Source organism: Ranitomeya imitator, chromosome 5, assembly GCF_032444005.1.
Source record: "Ranitomeya imitator isolate aRanImi1 chromosome 5, aRanImi1.pri, whole genome shotgun sequence".
NCBI lineage: Eukaryota > Metazoa > Chordata > Amphibia > Anura > Dendrobatidae > Ranitomeya > Ranitomeya imitator.
In genome coordinates this window covers 91,000,343-91,018,820 of record NC_091286.1, presented here as the reverse complement: position 1 = coordinate 91,018,820, position 18,478 = coordinate 91,000,343, and positions in this window count along the sequence as shown.

Genomic DNA, 18,478 nt, shown 5'->3' with positions numbered 1-18,478 from the left:
CGCACCAGCATATGGTCTAACAAGGGGCCTGAGGATCTCATCTCGTTACCTAATGGCAGTTAGGCTACCTTTGGCGAGCACATGGAGGGCTGTACGGCCCTCCAAAGAAATGCCACCCTATACCATTACTGACCCACTGCCAAACCGGTCATGCTGAAGGATGTTGCAGGCAGCAGATCGCTCTCCACAGCATCTCCAGACTCTGTCAAGTCTGTCACATGTGCTCAGTGTGAACCTGCTTTCATCTGTGAAGAGCACAGGGCGCCAGTGGCGAATTTGCCAATCCTGGTGTTTTCTTGCAAATTCCAAGCGTCCTGCATGGTGTTGGGCTGTGAGCACAACCCCCATCTGTGGACATTAGGCACTCAGACCTTCCTCATGGAGTCAGTTTCTAACCATTTATGCAGATACATGCACATTTGTGGCCTGCTGGAGGTCATTTTGCAGGGCCCTGGCAGTGCTCCTCCTGTTCCTCCTTGCACAAAGGCTGAGGTAGCGGTCCTGCTGCTAGGTTGTTGCCCTCCTATGGCCCCCTCCACGTCTCATGGTGTACTGGCCTGTCTCCTGGTAGCGCCTCCAGCCTCTGGACACTACGCTGACAGACACAGCAAACCTTCTTGCCACAGCTTACCTTGATGTGCCATCCTGGATGAGCTGCACTATCTGAGCCACTTGTGTGGGTTGTAGAGTCCGTCTCATGCCACCACGAGTGTGAAAGCACAACCAACATTCAAAAATGACCACAACATCAGCCAGAAAGCATTGGTACTGAGATGTGGTCTGTGGTCCCCACCTGCAGAACCACTCCTTTATTGCGTGTTGTCTATTCCATTTGCACAGCAGCATGTGAAATTGATTGTGAAACAGTGCTGCTTCCTAAGTGGACAGTTTGATTTCACAGAAGTTTTATTTACCTGAAGTTATATTCTGTTGTTTAAGTGTTCCCTTTATTTTTTTGAGCAGTGTATATATGTACAGTTATATAAGCATCTGTATCTTTGAGTTTGGACTACAGAACAACTACATGCCACTGTGTCTCAGGCTGGTTTCACACGTGCAGGTTCTGTGGCTTTTTTTAAATGCTTTTTAAGACCATAAAAAACGTGAGTGAATCCAAAAGTGCTGAGAATTATTATTCTTGACGTTGTATTTTTCTTATTTTTGCATCTAATCACCAAATAAATAATAATAATAATAATTTGGCTTAAAATACTGCATCAAAAACTGCCACTATATGTCAGGTTTATGTAATAACATTTCTGCATAAAAAATAATGGTTGGAATAATATTTGCATGGCAGCCAGCAGTAATAAAGGTGAACCCTTCTTCCACTAAGCACTAGGAGTGGCCACTATGTTAGGGCAGCAGGCAGTCACTAGAATAAGCCCTGAAAGTAATAGAGTCACATTTGTTTGCCAAGTCCACCAGGTAGGGTCAGGCAGAGTTCTGTGCTCCCTCCCTTCCCTGCCTGTCACTTTTTTCAGCAAGCTTGAAAATTAACTTCAGCAAAGAGAGATTATTGTTGTTTTCCAAGCACTCCAAAGCACTACAAACTAATAAAAGCCTAATACTCCTAGCAGGCTACCCTTACAAATGTAACCCGCGGAGGCTTAATAAAGATGATTTTCATATTTACATTGAAAACAAGAGGAAAATAGCAGCTGAAGCCACGCTGTGTACCTTTGCAATTTACAACTTTGCTAGCAAGGTGTGAACTTTACCCAGTTACTTACCATGTTCAAATATGAGTAGGTCACTGCATGTGAACATGAAAGCCATTGGCTAAAGTTCACACCTGGCACAACATCCTGTAAGCAAGAGACTTACCATTAGTCAGCTGCCTCTCAAATCAATGACTCATTCTGGAATTGCACCCCTTGTCCTGTGCTTTTTCCCTTGTGTGTGCTGTAATAGCAGTGTCTCCAGCTGTTGAGATCTAAGGTCTACGTATTTCAAAATCATTTTATTTTTATCATTATTACACTTATTAGCTTTAGCTTATTCTTTTTTTTATCGTCTCCTTGCATTATAACAGCGCCATCTTACCAAGCCATCAGCTATTTGTACAAAGAGTGAAACCTCCTCCCTTTGTTAACACAGCAATCAATGCTTTGGTGGTCCTGAACCGGTTTTCGCCCATCTGTTGGTGAACTACCAATTCAATTATGCCATGATTTTTCTTAGGGCACCCATACACATTGGACTAATATCGGACAAAATATTAACAGGTTCAGTCAACAATCTAATGATTTGGAGTTGCCAGCCGTCTGATTGTTGGGGAAGATGTTTAAGCGTCATGTCCAATTTCAGACCGATGATTGCATTGTTCTTCCCGAAATAAGCCACGGGCCGACGTGACCGTTGACAGCTTTCCCCATAGAGAACCCATGAGCAGTGCTCCTGCGTATGGTAGTGTCGGCTGAGATGGCTGCCGGCCAAAGCATCGTTCAGCCAACAGCCACCTAATGTGTATTGGGGGCCTTTAGGTTTTCCTCAGTTCTAATTTAGAAAGTGAGCAATAACATGTTCCTAAAAATTGTGCCGGTTTGTAGATTGTGAGCCCTCGCGGGCAGGGTCCTCTCTCCTCCTGTACCACTTGTGACTTGTATTGTTTAAGATTATTGTACTTGTTTTTATTATGTATACCCCTCCTCACATGTAAAGCGCCATGGAATAAATGGCGTTATAATAATAATAAATAATATTAAATCATAAAGACCAAAATAGAAAAATGTCACACAAATCTCATGATTTACACATACAGCAAATGTGCAAATATTCATTTACGGTACGAGACAAAATGTCATGTCTTATCAGACCAATCTTATCCAATTGGACTGTTCCGATGAACTTTTTTTTGTGCATGGACTGAATGTTCGCATGAAAGAAATCACAGCATGCACTATTCTCGCCCATTCTCGCCCATTCAAGTTTATGGGTGCATAAAAAAAAATTGGATTATCCATACAGCATCTCATTTTTTCACATATATTGCAACTCTTTAATGTAGGAAACTGTATTTGTCCTTTACATTTTAATAACTACCAATGTATAAAAATTAATATTATACGCATGACAATACAGATGAAAAATTGTCTGTTTTTTTCTGGTAGAAAATTGAATTCAGCCTTACAAAAATGCGGTCTCTAGAATATCTTAAATCCCAATTAAAGGGCTCATACATGGCAGAGCTTTGTTCCCTGAGCCCGTAGAGAGGATCACCAATTTCTATAGGCACTCTGAGCTGCCATTTGGTGCATCCGTACAACATTGTATTACACAGATATTATCCCCATAAAGTAATTATGGGGGCTATTTCTTTAATTTTGAAGGGTCTATAAAATGAGCTACTAAATTGGAAAAAATAGGTGCAAAAATACAGTTGATGTAAATTGAGTCAAAGACAAATACACAACAACAAAGTTACCAGATCACTGCGGCTCCACCAGGTGACCATACATTCACACAAGTCCTGTGATTTGTTGGAGGTGTACCTTCATACCCTAAAGCCCGATTACAATATTTGTAACGTGGTCCCAGGCTACTATATGGTATTTTAATACTGGCGTCTTCTTATGTAGCAGAGCAGCCATTGGGGCACTTCTGGCACAAAACTTTGGAGGAACTGCTATGTTTTTTGGGAAAATGATTAGTTAGTTGATGCACCATTCCTCCAATGCCCATAAAGACTCATTGACACCTGCTCACTGTGACCATTAAACGACCGCCAATTGACTATATACATGTTGATCAGCAGACATTTAATGGCTTTTCAGAAAGACCATCCTGAATTCCATGTGCACAGAATAATCGTTAATGCGATCGTTTTGTGTGCATAGAATATCATCGTAATTGGCAGTGCATCTGCTGTTTACACAGGAATATGAGATGCCGATAACTATTTTATTGGTGGTAAGAACTATCCAATCACCCAAAAATCAAGCATTTTGAGCGTCAGTAAGGTCATCAGTAGCATGTTTACCCAAGCCGATGATCAAGTTTTTAAGGGCTTATGCGGACAAACGTATTTTCAGTCCGAGTCTGACCGAGGAAAGAATTGCAGTATTCAGTATATGCTTCTGATATTCAGATTGCACTCAGCCATGCAAGTCAATAAGGCCATTGGAAAAATGATTTTCACAGAATGAAGACGATGGAGACATTTTTTCCATATTCTCCCCATCTGAGAAAATCATATCACACTCATCAAACTCTGATCAAACTGTGATCAGAGTGTGATTAACATAATCTGGCCGATCTGGGATGAGAGAAAATATGGTGTTGAAACCCTAGCCTTATGATTACTCATTATTGATTATTGGATATTCAATGGGCCCTGACAAAGAAAAATTAAAGAAATATGATTTACATTTATCTAAGAGTAAAAACCTCAAAGTGAAGTTATGATGCTACTGTTGTTTGGGTTTCTTCCAGTTTCCACTAGTTTTCGAAAGACATTTTAGCAGTAAAAGTTCTGGACGACAAAAGGTTATAAATTAAAAAAAAAAATGAAAGCATTGTTCATCATCATATCTTGATCAGTCTAGGAATCTCAGACGATGTTGACATGTCCAGTAATCATGCATTGCTATCGAATCCAACAGAAATCCGTTGGGAAGAAAGTTGTTCACACACAACTTTTTTGTCCGTTTTTAAAACACTGAATTCAACTGGCTCAATTTTTTCTAACATTGACGTCTATGGAAAACGGATCCGTTAAATAGCTATCCATTTCTCTTTAATGTAAAACTGATCCAGTAAGCGAAAACGTGGTCCTTTTCAAATGAAAGAAAAAACGGATGGCTATTTAACGGATCCATTTTCCATAGACTTCAATGTTAAAAAAAGCTAATCCAGCTGAAATCAGTTTTTTAAAAACGGACAAAAAAGTTGTGTCTGCACAACTTTTTTGCCAATGGATTTGTGCTGGATCAGTTCTAATGGATGATTACTGGACATGTGAACATAGCCTAAACTGTAAAGCACTATGGGGTGCATGGCCTAAATGACAATGGTCTGTTTACAATGCAGTGGCTTTGGCCCCTTTCACACATCATGTTTTTGCCGTCAGGCACAGTCCCGTGAATTTTGTTGCCGCCGCATCTGTTTTTTCCTGATAGACTTGTATTAGCGCCGGATTGCGATAGATTCCGTCACGCTTTATCCGTTTTTTGCCGAATCCATCCAAAATTAGTTTTCCTGTGGCCAGAGAAAACTTACATAGCAACATTTTTACTGTCTGGCGAAAAACGCACAGCGATGAATCTGGCGAAAAACGGATGAAACGTGAAGTGAAATGATGGAATCCGGCGACCGATTCCTATTTTTTAAAGAAATCATGCATTTTCCATTCTGGAAAAAAATTCCCTGTCTCTTTCTCTCCCCCCCCTTCGGAACAGGAAGTCCAAAATCTATCCCCAGGTTAAAAAAAAAAGTCGGATCCAGCGGAAAAACAGATCCCTTGTATCAGTTTTTCACAATTTGCAACGGATCCGTTTTTTTTCAAAATTAGCCGGATTGTGGCTGACGGCGAAAAATTGATGTGCGAAAGGGGCCTTATATTGGGACTTGATAAACAATGGGAAAAAGTCACAGGACCTGTCATCGAGATGAAGAGCTTTCTACAAAACCACAACACATTTTCCAAAGGGCATGTAGCATATATCGCAGAAACATGCATGGTTAATAACAGGCAAAACCTGTTGTAGGCCGCATACAAGACGCATGTTTAAGATGGCATTTTATTTAACAAACAAATTATTTAATTACCGAAATGTCTTTACCCCCTTAAATAAGTGAGCCTGTAGACATCCTCATTTGTACTAATAGATGTGAAACTATTTCTAGAATGGTCCCCCCATTGTCTGGATAAGTGGTTTCTGCTAATGACAGCGCCAACAAGTGACAGAGTTTGTTTCCAGCTGTGTACACTGCACTTACTTAAATACTTATGTAGGACTGCTGAGAGGGACAGCGTTTCACTTCAGCCCACACAGCCAAATGACGGCGTCCATCCCTGAGTGACAGAAAGACTCATTAGTGTTAGTGACTATCAGGTAGATATTTTAAGGCCCCTTCACATTAAGCGACGCTGCAGCGATACCGACAACGATGTCGATCACTGCAGCGTCACTGTTTGGTCGCTGGAGAGCTGTCACACAGACCGCTCTCCAGCGACCAACGATGCCGGTAACCAGGGTAAACATCGGGTAACTAAGCGCAGGGCCGCGCATAGTAACCCGATGTTTACCCTGGTTACCACCCTAAAAGTAAAAAAAACAAACAGTACATACGTACCTAACGCTGTCTGTCCTCCAGCGCTGTGCTCTGCTCTCCTCCTGTACTGTCTGTGTGAGCACAGCGGCCGGAAAGCAGAGAGGTGACGTCACCGCTCTGGTTTCCGGCTGACCGACGCTCACAGCCAGTGCAGGAGGAGTGCAGAGCACAGCGCTGGAGGACAGACAGCGGTAGGTAAGTATGTAGTGTTTGTTTTTTTTACTTTTAGGATGGTAACCAGGGTAAACATCGGGTTACTAAGCGCGGCCCTGCGCTTAGTTACCCGATGTTTACCCTGGTTACCAGTGAAGACATCGCTGGATCGGTGTCACACACGCCGATCCAGCGATGTCCACGGGAGATCCAGCGACGAAATAAAGTTCTGGACTTTATTCAGCGACCAACGATCTCCCAGCAGGGGCCTGATCGTTGGTCGCTGTCACACATAACGATTTTATTAACGATATCGTTGCTACGTCACAAAAAGCAACGATATCGTTAACAATATCGTTATGTGTGAAGGTACCTTTAGAAGGTAGACATTTCTGGAGTAGATGCTGATACTTTGTATTTAGCCAGTCATACAGTGGCTTGCGAAGGTATTTACCCCCTTGGCTTTTTACTTATTTTGTTACATCGCAACCTCTGCTTAAATATTTTTGAAATCCGATTTGTGTGTGATGCCTCAGCACTCAATAGTTTAAGTTGGTGAAGTAAGAAAAATATAGGCATAAATTACATTAATGGGCTCAAATAGCTAAAAATTGCCATGTACATATGTATTCACCCCTTTTCCGATAAAGAGCTCAAACATTTCTGGTGCAAGCAATTACCTTCATATGTCACATGCTTAGTGAAAGGAAGTCCACCTGTGTGCAATCTAAGTGTCACATGGTCTGTCAGTATATACACACATGTTCTGAAAGGCCACAGAGGCTGCAAAACCATTAAGCAAGAAGCACCACTAACCAAACAACACCATGAAGACCAAGGAGATCTCCAAACAAGTCAGGGACAAAGTTGTTGAGAAGTACAAGTCAGGGTTGAGTTATAACAAAATATCTCAATCTCTGATGATCCTCTGGGGCATCATCAAATCCATTATCATCAAATGAAAAGAACATGGTACCACAACAAACCTGCCAAGAGAGGGCCGCCCACCAAAGCTCTCAGCCCGACCAAGGAGAGCATTAATCAAAGAGCAGGACAGAGGCCAAAGGTAACCCTGAAGGAACTGCAGAGTTCCCAAGCAGAGACTGGAATACCCGTCTATATGACCACAATAAGTCATGCACTAAATAGAGATGGCCTTTATGGAAGAGTGAGCAGAAAAAAAAGCTTTTATTTACACACAAAAATTGTGAGGTTCATTTTAAGTTTGCCAAAAGACACGTGAGAGACCCAAATGTATGGAGTGTGCTGTTGTCAGATGAGACCAAATTTAACTTTTTTCCACCACGGTAAACGCTATGTCTGGCACAAAACCAACTCATCGCCCCATGGACACCATCTCCACAGTGAGGCATGGTGGTGTCAGCATCATGCTGTGGAGATGTTTTTCAGCAGCAAGGACTGGGAAAATAATCAGAGTCTAGGGGAAGTTTGATGGCATGAAAAATAGTGATATTTTTTAACAAAACCTGTTTCAGTCTGTCAGTGATTTCATATTGGGATGTAAGTTAACCTTCCAACAAGATAACGACCCAAATATACTGCTAAAGCAACACTTAATTGGTTTATGGGGAAATGTGTAAATGTTTTGGAGTGGCCTAGTCAAAGCCCAGACCTCAATCCAATTGAAAATCTGTGGTCATACTTGAAGATTGCTGTTCACCAGAGGAAAGCATCTAATTTGAGGGAGCTGGAGCAGTTTGCCTTGAAAAATGGGCAAAAATCCCAGTGGCAAGATGTGGAAAGCGCATAGAGACCTATCCAAAGCGACTCGCAGCTATAATTGCTACAAAAGGAGGCTCTACAAAGTACGGGCTTTAGGATGAATAGTTATGCACACGGAAGTTTTAAGTTATATTGTCCTATTTGTTGTTTGCTTCACAAAAAAAGAAAACCAAATGTTCACAGTTGTATTCATGTTCTTTACACGAACTGATGCAAACCCTCAAAAAACAGTAACATTTCAGGTTATGAGGTAGCAAAATGCAAAAGTATGTACCCCCTTGCCATTTTTGCTAAGCCACTATATATGACTAGGCCTGAAAACTTCTTGACATGCATGAGGGATAGTTGTTTTGCTGGATTTTCTCAAAGCAAATTGGTCAAAATTTGGGAAATTTTAAATATGTATTTTAGAGATTAACTATTCATTTCTAAAATATTAAAATCCAGCAAAATGACTGGGCCTCATGCACATCATGATATTTTGAAGTCTTGTGAGCGCAGGCGGGTCAAAGATGCAGTGGGAGAAGATGCCCAAAGACCAGTGTAGAGAGTAGGCACCCACACAGGTGAGGGCTAAGGCGATGTGGGTAGAATTTTTTTTTTCTATGTTTTTTATGCCCCATCGTCTGGAAAGACCACGAATCATAATAAGGCACATGCGATTCACAAGGAATAAAATGCCAACTAAATTTCCTAGTTAAATTTGCCTGGATCTATTTAATTTAGTTACATAATTATACAACTTTAAAAACGGCATAGGTCCATCAAGTTCACTCTTTCTCCACCAATTAGACAGATTAGCTTTTTCTCTTCCTCTCTGCTCTGTTGATGAGGAATCTTTGCTGAAGCTAAATATTTGCCTGTTCTGCCTGGCGCTGATTTCTGCTGACACAAAGCAGTCATGGACCACACCTGTCGGCTTCTGCTAACATCACATCAGCAGAGCAGTTTCTTCTCTTCAGTTCTACTCAGTTGATGAGGGGGTCTCTGCCAAAATCATGCTGATTGACAGATGAATTCCTGCTGCCTAACTGCACATAAATGCTGTCAATCAGCATGACATCAGCAGTCACACTCCATCGACATAGCAGACCGAAAGAGGAAGAGCTGCTCTTTCGACATGACATCAGAAGAAGCCACAGAATTGTTAGCTGGATCGGTCCGTGACTGCTCTGAGCTTGCAGAGATCAGTGCTGGTCAGAATAGGCAAGTACTTAGCAATTACCTGCATGTACAGTACAGACCAAACGTTTGGACACATCTTATCATTTAAAGATTTTTCTGTATTTTCATGACTGTGAAAATTGTAAATTCCCACTGAAGGCATCAAAACTATGAATTAACACATGTGGAATTATATACTTAACAAAAAAGTGTGAAACAACTAAAAATATGTCTTATATTCTAGATTCTTCAAAGTAGCCACCTTTTGCTTTGATGACTGCTTTACACACTCTTCTCATTCTCTTGATGACCTTAAAGAGGTAGTCACCGGAAATGGTCTTCTAACAATCTTGGAGGAGTTCCCAGATATGGTTAGCACTTGTTGGCCCTTTTGCCTTCACTCTGCAGTCCAGCTCACCCCAAACCATCTCGATTGGGTTCAGGTCTGGTGACTGTGGAGGCCAGGTCATCTAGCGTAGCACCCCATCACTCTCCTTCTTGGTCAAATAGCCATTACACAGCCTGGAGGTGTGTTTGGGGTCATTGTCCTGTTGAAAAATAAATGATGGTCCAACTAAATGCAAACCGGATGGAATAGCATGCCGCTCCAAGATGCTGTGGTAGCCATGCTGGTTCAGTATGCCTTCAATTTTGAATAAATCCCCAACAGTGTCACCAGCAAAGCACACCCACACCATCACACCTCCTCCTCCATGCTTCACGGTGGGAAACAGGCATGTGGAGTCCATCCGTTCACCTTTTCTGCATCGCACAAAGACACGGTGGTTGGAACCAAAGATCTCAAATTTGGACTCATCAGACCAAAGCACAGATTTCCACTGGTCTAATGTCCATTCCTTGTGTTCTTTAGCCCAAACAAGTCTCTTCTGCTTGTTGCCTGTCCTTAGCAGTGGTTTCCTAGCAGCTATTTTACCATGAAGGCCTGCTGCACAAAGTCTCTTAACAGTTGTTGTAGAGATGTGTCTGCTGTGTGGCATTGACCTGGTCTCTAATCTGAGCTGCTGTTAACCTGCGATTTCTGAGGCTGGTGACTCGGATAAACTTATCCTCAGAAGCAGAGGTGACTCTTGGTCTTCCTTTCCTGGGGCGGTCCTCATGTGAGCCAGTTTCTTTGTAGCGCTTGATGGTTTTTGCAACTGCACTTGGGGACACTTTCAAAGTTTTCCCAATTTTTCGGACTGACTGACCTTCATTTCTAAAAGTAAAGATGGCCACTCATTTTTCTTTACTTAGCTGCTTTTTACTTGCCATTGTACAAATTCTAACAGTCTATTTAGTAGGACTACCAGCTGTGTATCCACCAGACTTCTGCACAACACAACTGATGGTCCCAACCCCATTTATAAGGCAAGAAATCCCACCTATTAAACCTGACAGGGCACACCTGTGAAGTGAAAACCATTCCCGGTGACTACCTCTTGAAGCTCATCAAGAGAATGCCAAGAGTGTGGCAAAGCAGTCATCAAAGCAAAAGGTGGCTACTTTGAAGAACCTAGAATATATTACATATTTTTAGTTGTTTCACACTTTTTTGTTAAGTATATAATTCCACATAGTTCATATATTCATAGTTTTGATGCCTTCAGTGTGAATTTACAATTTTCATAGTCATGAAAATACAGAAAATTTTTAAATGAGAAGATGTGTCCAAACTTTTGGTCTGTACTGTAAGTTCACAGCCCCATAGTAAAAAATAAGCAAAATCCTGGATAACCTATTTCTCCTATTGCCACACATACTGTACATTGTCTAGAAGGTCTTGGGACCTCATACATCAAGTCATGAAGAGTTGGTCTGGAGTCAAACACTCCTGGTTCATAAAGAGACGTACACTTCTTTATGAATCAGGTGCGTGGGACTAATGACCTACACCTCTGAGTGTGCCTCACCACAAATCCTGTAGCCAATGACTGTCTGTGCATGGCCTAAAAAAACACAATTAGAAAAGGTAGAATACAACAAAGCTGCCATTACAACATGGACTATTGAGGCAAGATCTTCAACGCCATGACAGCAGTGCAGATGAACCTCTAAGGTAATTAAAATAAGTAGATATCCCCTGAAAAATCTCTGAGTGAATATTTATTTTAACCGTATTTTCTTTTTTCGTCTGAATTTTGGTAATGAAAATGAATATTCACTTCTCCTACTTAAACATAACAGCTCAGAATATTTAATCATGTTTAATTGCCTAAGGGAAGAATATATAAATTTCAGCCGTTCAACCTTCATTTGTATCACTTACATATAATTAAGAGCTTCAATTGCAAAGCAATTTCTTTTTTAAACAGGTCACTAGCAGAGATGATTGCAATGCAACTCTGAGACCAGATTCACCACTAACAAAGGGCTAATCCACTGAGAATAGTGTAGTCGGCTTCTAAAGAAAGCACAATCAAAGTAGCTTGTTAGAAAGTGAATTTTAAATGACCCAACATTTATGATTTTTTTCGAGTGAATGGCACTTGGCACTATGAGACGTCATGTAATAACACTGGTATAACATAACACAGAGAATCTTCGCTCTTCAGTCTCATCAAAGCCAAATAATTTAGCAACCAATATGTGCTGTCAAGTAAAGGCAAAATTAACTCCCTAAGAAAATGTTTTACTTTTTTTAAATGAATTTTTCCATTGACAAGTTATACAATAGATAATGGAATAAAAATAAGTTATAACTTGGATTTGTTAAAAAAAATCTTATAAATGTGCCCCTGCTATGTCCCTTGTAATGGCTGTGTCTGACCGTGCAGGGACATGGTCGGCAAATACCATCGGATGTTGTATGGTTGATCCATATGAGATCTGATTTTTTTGTATACCCATGAACTTAAGTAGGCAAATCTCATCCAATCTTAATTTCACATATTTTAGAGTGTTCCTTTATACTGTATAATTACTTCTGATGTCATAACAGACTTTGCACAGGGTAAGAAACAATAAGGCCGGTTTCACAAGTGCTGATATTTCCGGTACCAGTAACCACGGTATCGGAGATATCTGTGTCCGTGTGATACATCCATGTGGCACACATGTGGCAACCAAATCAGCTGGCATTTTCCCACGCCGAAGAGTTCATTTTAGTTCAGGCCGCCAGGGAGCACAGCTTCGGTGACATCATGGATAGTCACTGAAGCTCCGCTCCCAGCGTTTCATTCATTCCCCAGTAGTTTACAGCCAGGAGCGGTCGCCTTAGCAGCGCTCCCGGTTGTAAACTGTTAATGCCCCTAGATATGGATTACTGCATAGGACTGACTGTACACTGGACAGGTATGGTATGTTGTTGGTTTATTATTTTGACTTTTTTTCCAGGAGATCGAGGGCTTCACTTGGAATGGCAGACTAATAAAGATGGAAAAAATATGTATATTGTTTCATTTAATTAAAAGACTTGTGGTGTGTTTGATTAACCCTTTAACAACTATAGGATTAGTAATGGATAGGTGTCTTATTTTCACCTCTCCATTACTAAGCTGACTTAATGTCACCTTACAATAGGATGGTGACATAAACCCCTCATTACCCCACATGCCACAGCACAAGCGGGAAGAACCAGGCAAAGCTCCAGAATTGGCGCATCTAATAGATGCACCTTTTTTGGGCAGCTGCGGGCTGCTTTTTTTTAGGCTGGGGGGCCCCATATCCATGGCCCCTTTCCAGCCTGAGAATAGCAGGCCGCACCTGTGAGTTTTGCCAGGTTGGTTGTAAAATATTGGGGGGACGCCACATCGTTTTTTTCTTTCAATCATTGTCCCTGCAGAACAGGGGACAATGGATGAATGCCAGGTTCAGCACCACAGGCAGGGGAACAGCGGCTTACAGTAGCACTGCGTCCCCCGCAGCTATCTGTGCGCACGGAGGACAGCGTACACTGTTCTCCATGTGCACGTGGGTGGGATGTTTGGCGGCGGGCCATGTGTCCGGGTAAAAACGGTCATGTCTGTGTGTTTTGCACACTGACTCACGGTCCATCAGAACATGCTGACATGTGCATGTGCATAGACCCATTCATTTGAATGGGTCTATGTGTGTCAGTGTCTCCGGTACGTGAGAAAACTGTCACTACACGTACCAGAGGCACTGACCTGTGAAACCGGCCTAAAGAAGATTTTGAGAGGGAGGAATTCAAGTAGATGGAGGTTTTTTTATGTTTAGGAAAGAGATGCCCTAATTAAAATTAAAGGGTTAGCACTAGTGATGAGCGAATATACTTGTTACTCGAGATTTCCTGGGCACGCTCGGGGGTCCTCCGAGTATTTTTTAGTGCTCGGAGATTTAATTTTTCTTGCAGCAGCTGAATGATTTACAGCTATTAGCCAGCTTGATTATATGTGGGGATTCCCTAGCAACCAGGCAACCCCCACATGTATTTATGCTGGCTAGTAGCTGTAAATCATTCAGCTTCAACGATGAAAACTAAATCTCCGAGCACTAAAAAATACTCGGAGGTCACCCAAGCGTGCTCAGGAAATCTCGAGTAACGAGTATATTCGTTCATCACTAGTTCACTTGAGTTGAGTGAATTTTTCAAAAGTTGGTTTGGATTATGATCAATGGCGAATATTGTATTTGCAATATTCGTCGAACACAGCCGAACATCATTGTAGTCAATGGGAGTAGAAATGACCGAATATGTTCGGAACTGATTGTCAAGCATAAATTCGGCATGAATAGGGTACCAATAAGGCACGAATATGGCAAATTCAGATTCGGCGATCGATTCCAAACATATTCTTTCAACTCTAGTTAGCACTTATGAAAAGGATTAGTGATGATTTACAGATCAGTGATCAGACTACTGGGATCCAGTCCCAACCAATCCAAAAGTTTCGCTATTAAATTCTCCTTGAGGATGAAGCAGTGACTGTGCATGTACACCACAATTTCATTCATTCTCTATATGACTGATGGAAAATGTGCTTTTTGATAACTTGAAGCATTGGGTATTTCCTGTGAACTATACTTTGACTAAACAAGCATAAAAGCTCATAGGCCGTCCGACTTTGTATACATTCGTAGGTTATGATTTTGACATATGGTAATATTTCTTCCACTTTTATTTGCTGTTAGACTCTGTTCACATCCAGGCTTTGCCATGCCTAGAAAGTAGCATGCTACCTGTTTCCTATTTCTGCAGTTGATATCTTTCTCCGATAGGGATAAAAAAAACTAGAAAAAATTTTCTGAAGCATGTGATTGGGGTTTTAGGAATCCCATTACATGCATGAAGTGCGGATTGTCATTGGAGTTGGTGGATTTTGGAGGGAAATCTTCTACATAACCTAAATCCATTTCAACAAATGAACAGACTCGGAATGTTCACTGAGTTTTCTTTTTGTTTATTCACTTCATAAGATAGCAAAACATCACTGGCTATTATTTTATATCCGTGGCTACCATTTACAGCCTAGGCATAATCTATAAACCTCAATATTTTTTAAAATGCTTAGAAAATATAATTCTTTTAATCTATTAGTAAATGCAAAGACTTGTGTTTGCTTCATTGTTGTCATTCATTTGAGCAGGTAAGACTTAGTTTACACACAAGTAAAATATTATATTGTAATTGTTAATGCAACATGTAATGATTATAATAACTTTATCCTGTCAGTCTGGTCTAAATTTACACCAGCCTGTGGATAAATAGCTGCTCGGATCTATGTTACAGGCTTCTCGCATTTCCCTTTTACTTTTATATTGGCTTATTTTAGGTTCTATATGGACAATATAATTTGATGGCAGAAAATTACTCAGTCTGTAATTGGATTCATCTTTCTTTAAAATACTGATTTGTGCATTTTTCTTTTTTTTTTCTGGCTAATTTTTTCCTTAAATTAATCTTTTTATTTACTTTTTGCAACACCTATAATTTTGCGTGAGCTTATTTGTCCCCTTTTAGCTACGTTCCCACAATGAGTTTCTGGTGCTGCGGTTTTTGTCTCTTTTGGTAGGTCATGTTTTAAATAAAGCTGCTATGTTTTTTGATGCCTTCTGGTATTTGAGTTTTGCAAAACGCTATTGATATAGTCATGTGCGGATTACATGTGTTTTTAGTGCATTTACGCAGCACATATGCATCATTTACCTGCAGATTTTCCATATCTAATCCAATTCTTTGGAGAAAATCAACACATAAAACTCAGCGTACCCACAAGAGACACTGACGTGTTGTTGATTTCAAAAACATACCGCAGATCAGTTTACACACAGTGGGCATGAGATTTCTCTAAATTTCATCACTCTGGCACTATGAAATGAAGTGAGAATACACAGTGTTAAATACTCACCAACATGCATCATGGTAACTTAACCTTAATCCCTTCATGACCTTTGGATTTTCCATTTTTCCGTGTTCATTTTTCGTTCCCTCCTTCCCAGAGCCATAACTTTTTTATTTTTCCATCAATTTGGCCATGTGAGGGCTTATTTTTGCAAAACGAGTTCTACTTTTGAACGACATCATTGGTTTTAGCATGTCATGTACTAGAAAACGGGAAAAAAACTCCAAGTACGGTGAAATTTCAAAAAAAGTGCAATCCCACACTTGTTTTTTGTTTGGCTTTTTTACTACGTTCACTAAATGCTAAAACTAACCTGTCATTATGATTCTCCAGGTCATTATGAGTTCATAGACACCAAACATGTCTAGGTTGTCTTTTATATAAGTGGTGAAAAAAAATTCCAAACTTTGCTAAAAAAAAAAAAAATTGCGCCATTATCCGATACCCGTAGCGTCTCCATTTTTCGTGATCTGGGGTCAGTTGAGGGCTTTTTTTTTGTGTTCCAAGCTGACATTTTTATTGATACCACTTTTGAGCAGATAGGTTCTTTTGATTGCCCCTTATTGCATTTTAATGTAATGTTGCGGCGACCAAAAAACGTAATTCTGGGGTTTCGAATTTTTTTTCTCGCTGTTTACTGATCAGGTTAATGCTTTTTTTATTGATAGATCGGGCGATTCTGAACACGGCGTTACTAAATATGTGTAGGTTTGACTTTTTTGTGTATTATTTTGAATGGGGCAAAAGGGGGGGTGATTTAAACTTTTGTATTTTTTTCACATTTTTTTAACTTTTTTTTTTTTACTTTTGCCATGCTTTAAGTAGCCTCCATTGGAGGCTAGAAGCTTTCACAACTGGATCGGCTCAGCTACATGGGAGCGATCATCAGATCGCTGCTATGTAGCTGAATTGCAGGCTTGCTATGAGCGCCAACCACAGGGTGGCGCTCACAGCAAACCGGCATCAGTAACCATAGAGGTCTCAAGGACCTCTATGGTTACTATGCAGATGCATCGCTGACCCCCGATCATGTGACGGGGTCGGCGATGCGCTCATTTCCGGCCCGATGGCTGGAAGCGCCGGTTAAATGCTGCTGTCAGCCTCTGACAGTGGCATTTAACTAGTTAATAGCAGTGGGTGAATCGCTATTTCACCCACCGCTATTGCAGGGACATGTCAGCTGTTCAAAACAGCTGACATGTCCTGGCTTTGATGTGGGCTCACCGCCGGAGCCCACATCAAAGCGGGGGTTCAGACCTCGGACATACTATCCTGTCCAAGGTCAGAAAGGGGTTAAATGGCTTTTTCCATCTCCAAGCTCCTATTCCAATATGTAGTAGGTGTAAATATAATAATATTAGCAAATAACTCCAATTAGCAATGTAGTATAGTTCTTCTGATAAGCTATGTCACTGACCTCATGTGCAGGGTATTGCAGGACCTTAGGTATCCATGGATAAGACAACTAACTAACTGTCACTATATGAGTGGTTGTAACCATAGATACCTGAGCTACTGCAATTGGGATAAGCAACATAGCGAATCAGAAGAATTATATTACATTTCTAATTGGAGATATTTGCTAATATTATTATTATTACACTTACTACATATCAGGATAGGATCTTGGAGATGGTAATACTCCTTTAACTCATTCACGGCCTATGACTTATGGTTACGTCATAGGTCGTATCCCTCCCTTTGATGCAAGTTTTGGCGCTGAGTCCGCATCTTTCATGTCATGCGGCCCTAACAGCTGCGGGTGGAATTGCGATCCACCCAAGGCTGTTAACATGTTAAATGCCGCTGTCAATCACTGACAGCGGCATTTAACATGAGAGCGCTGGAAGGGCATCACAAGACACGCCCATCGGTGCCCCTGTCACATGATCGCAGGGCACAGATGGATTGGCATGACAGCCGGGGGTCTGCAGAAGCCCCCCCGTACTTGTCATTAAAGATCTCCTGGCCACCATTCATAGGAAATTATGATTTTTGCTTCAAATGCCATGCTATGTGTAGCACAAGCGATCAGATGATCGCAGCTTCTAGTCTCCAAATAACCCCCTTTTTGCCTCTCCCCTTTTTAAAACAAAATAATAAAAAAATACACATATTTGGTATTGCTGTGATTAGAAATGACCGATCTATGAAAATATAAAATAATTGGTCCGATCGGTAAGCAGCGTAACGAGAAAAAAATCAAAACGCCAGAATTATGTTTTTTTTTGGTCACCACATTAAACAATAATTGCAATAACAGGTCATCAAAACATTGCATCTACCCCAAAAATTGTATCAATAAAAATGTCAGCTTGGAGCACAAAAAATAAGTCTTCACCTAGCGCCAGATCAAAATAGCGGCACTATAATAATAATAATCTTTATTTTTATATAGCGCTAACATATTACGCAGTGCTTTACAGTTTTGCACACATTATCATCACTGTCCCCGATGGGGCTCACAATCTAGATCGGAATTCTATCAGTATGTCTTTGGAATGTGGGAGTAAACCGGAGTACCCGGAGGAAACCCACACAAACACGGAGAGAACATACAAACCCTATACTTTTCTTACAAACTTTGGCATTTTTTTCATTACTTAAATATAAAAGAAACTCTACATGTTTGGCATCTGCAACTTCATAATGACCTGTAGAATCATAGTGGCTGGTCAGTTTTAGCATTTAGTGAACATGGTAAATTAAAAAAAGAAAAAACTACTGAGGAATTGATCTTTGTATGCAATTTCACCGCACTTCGAATTTTATTTTCTGTTTTCCAATATACTATGTTGTAAAAAAAAGGTGTAGCTCAAAAGTACCACTCGACTTGCAAA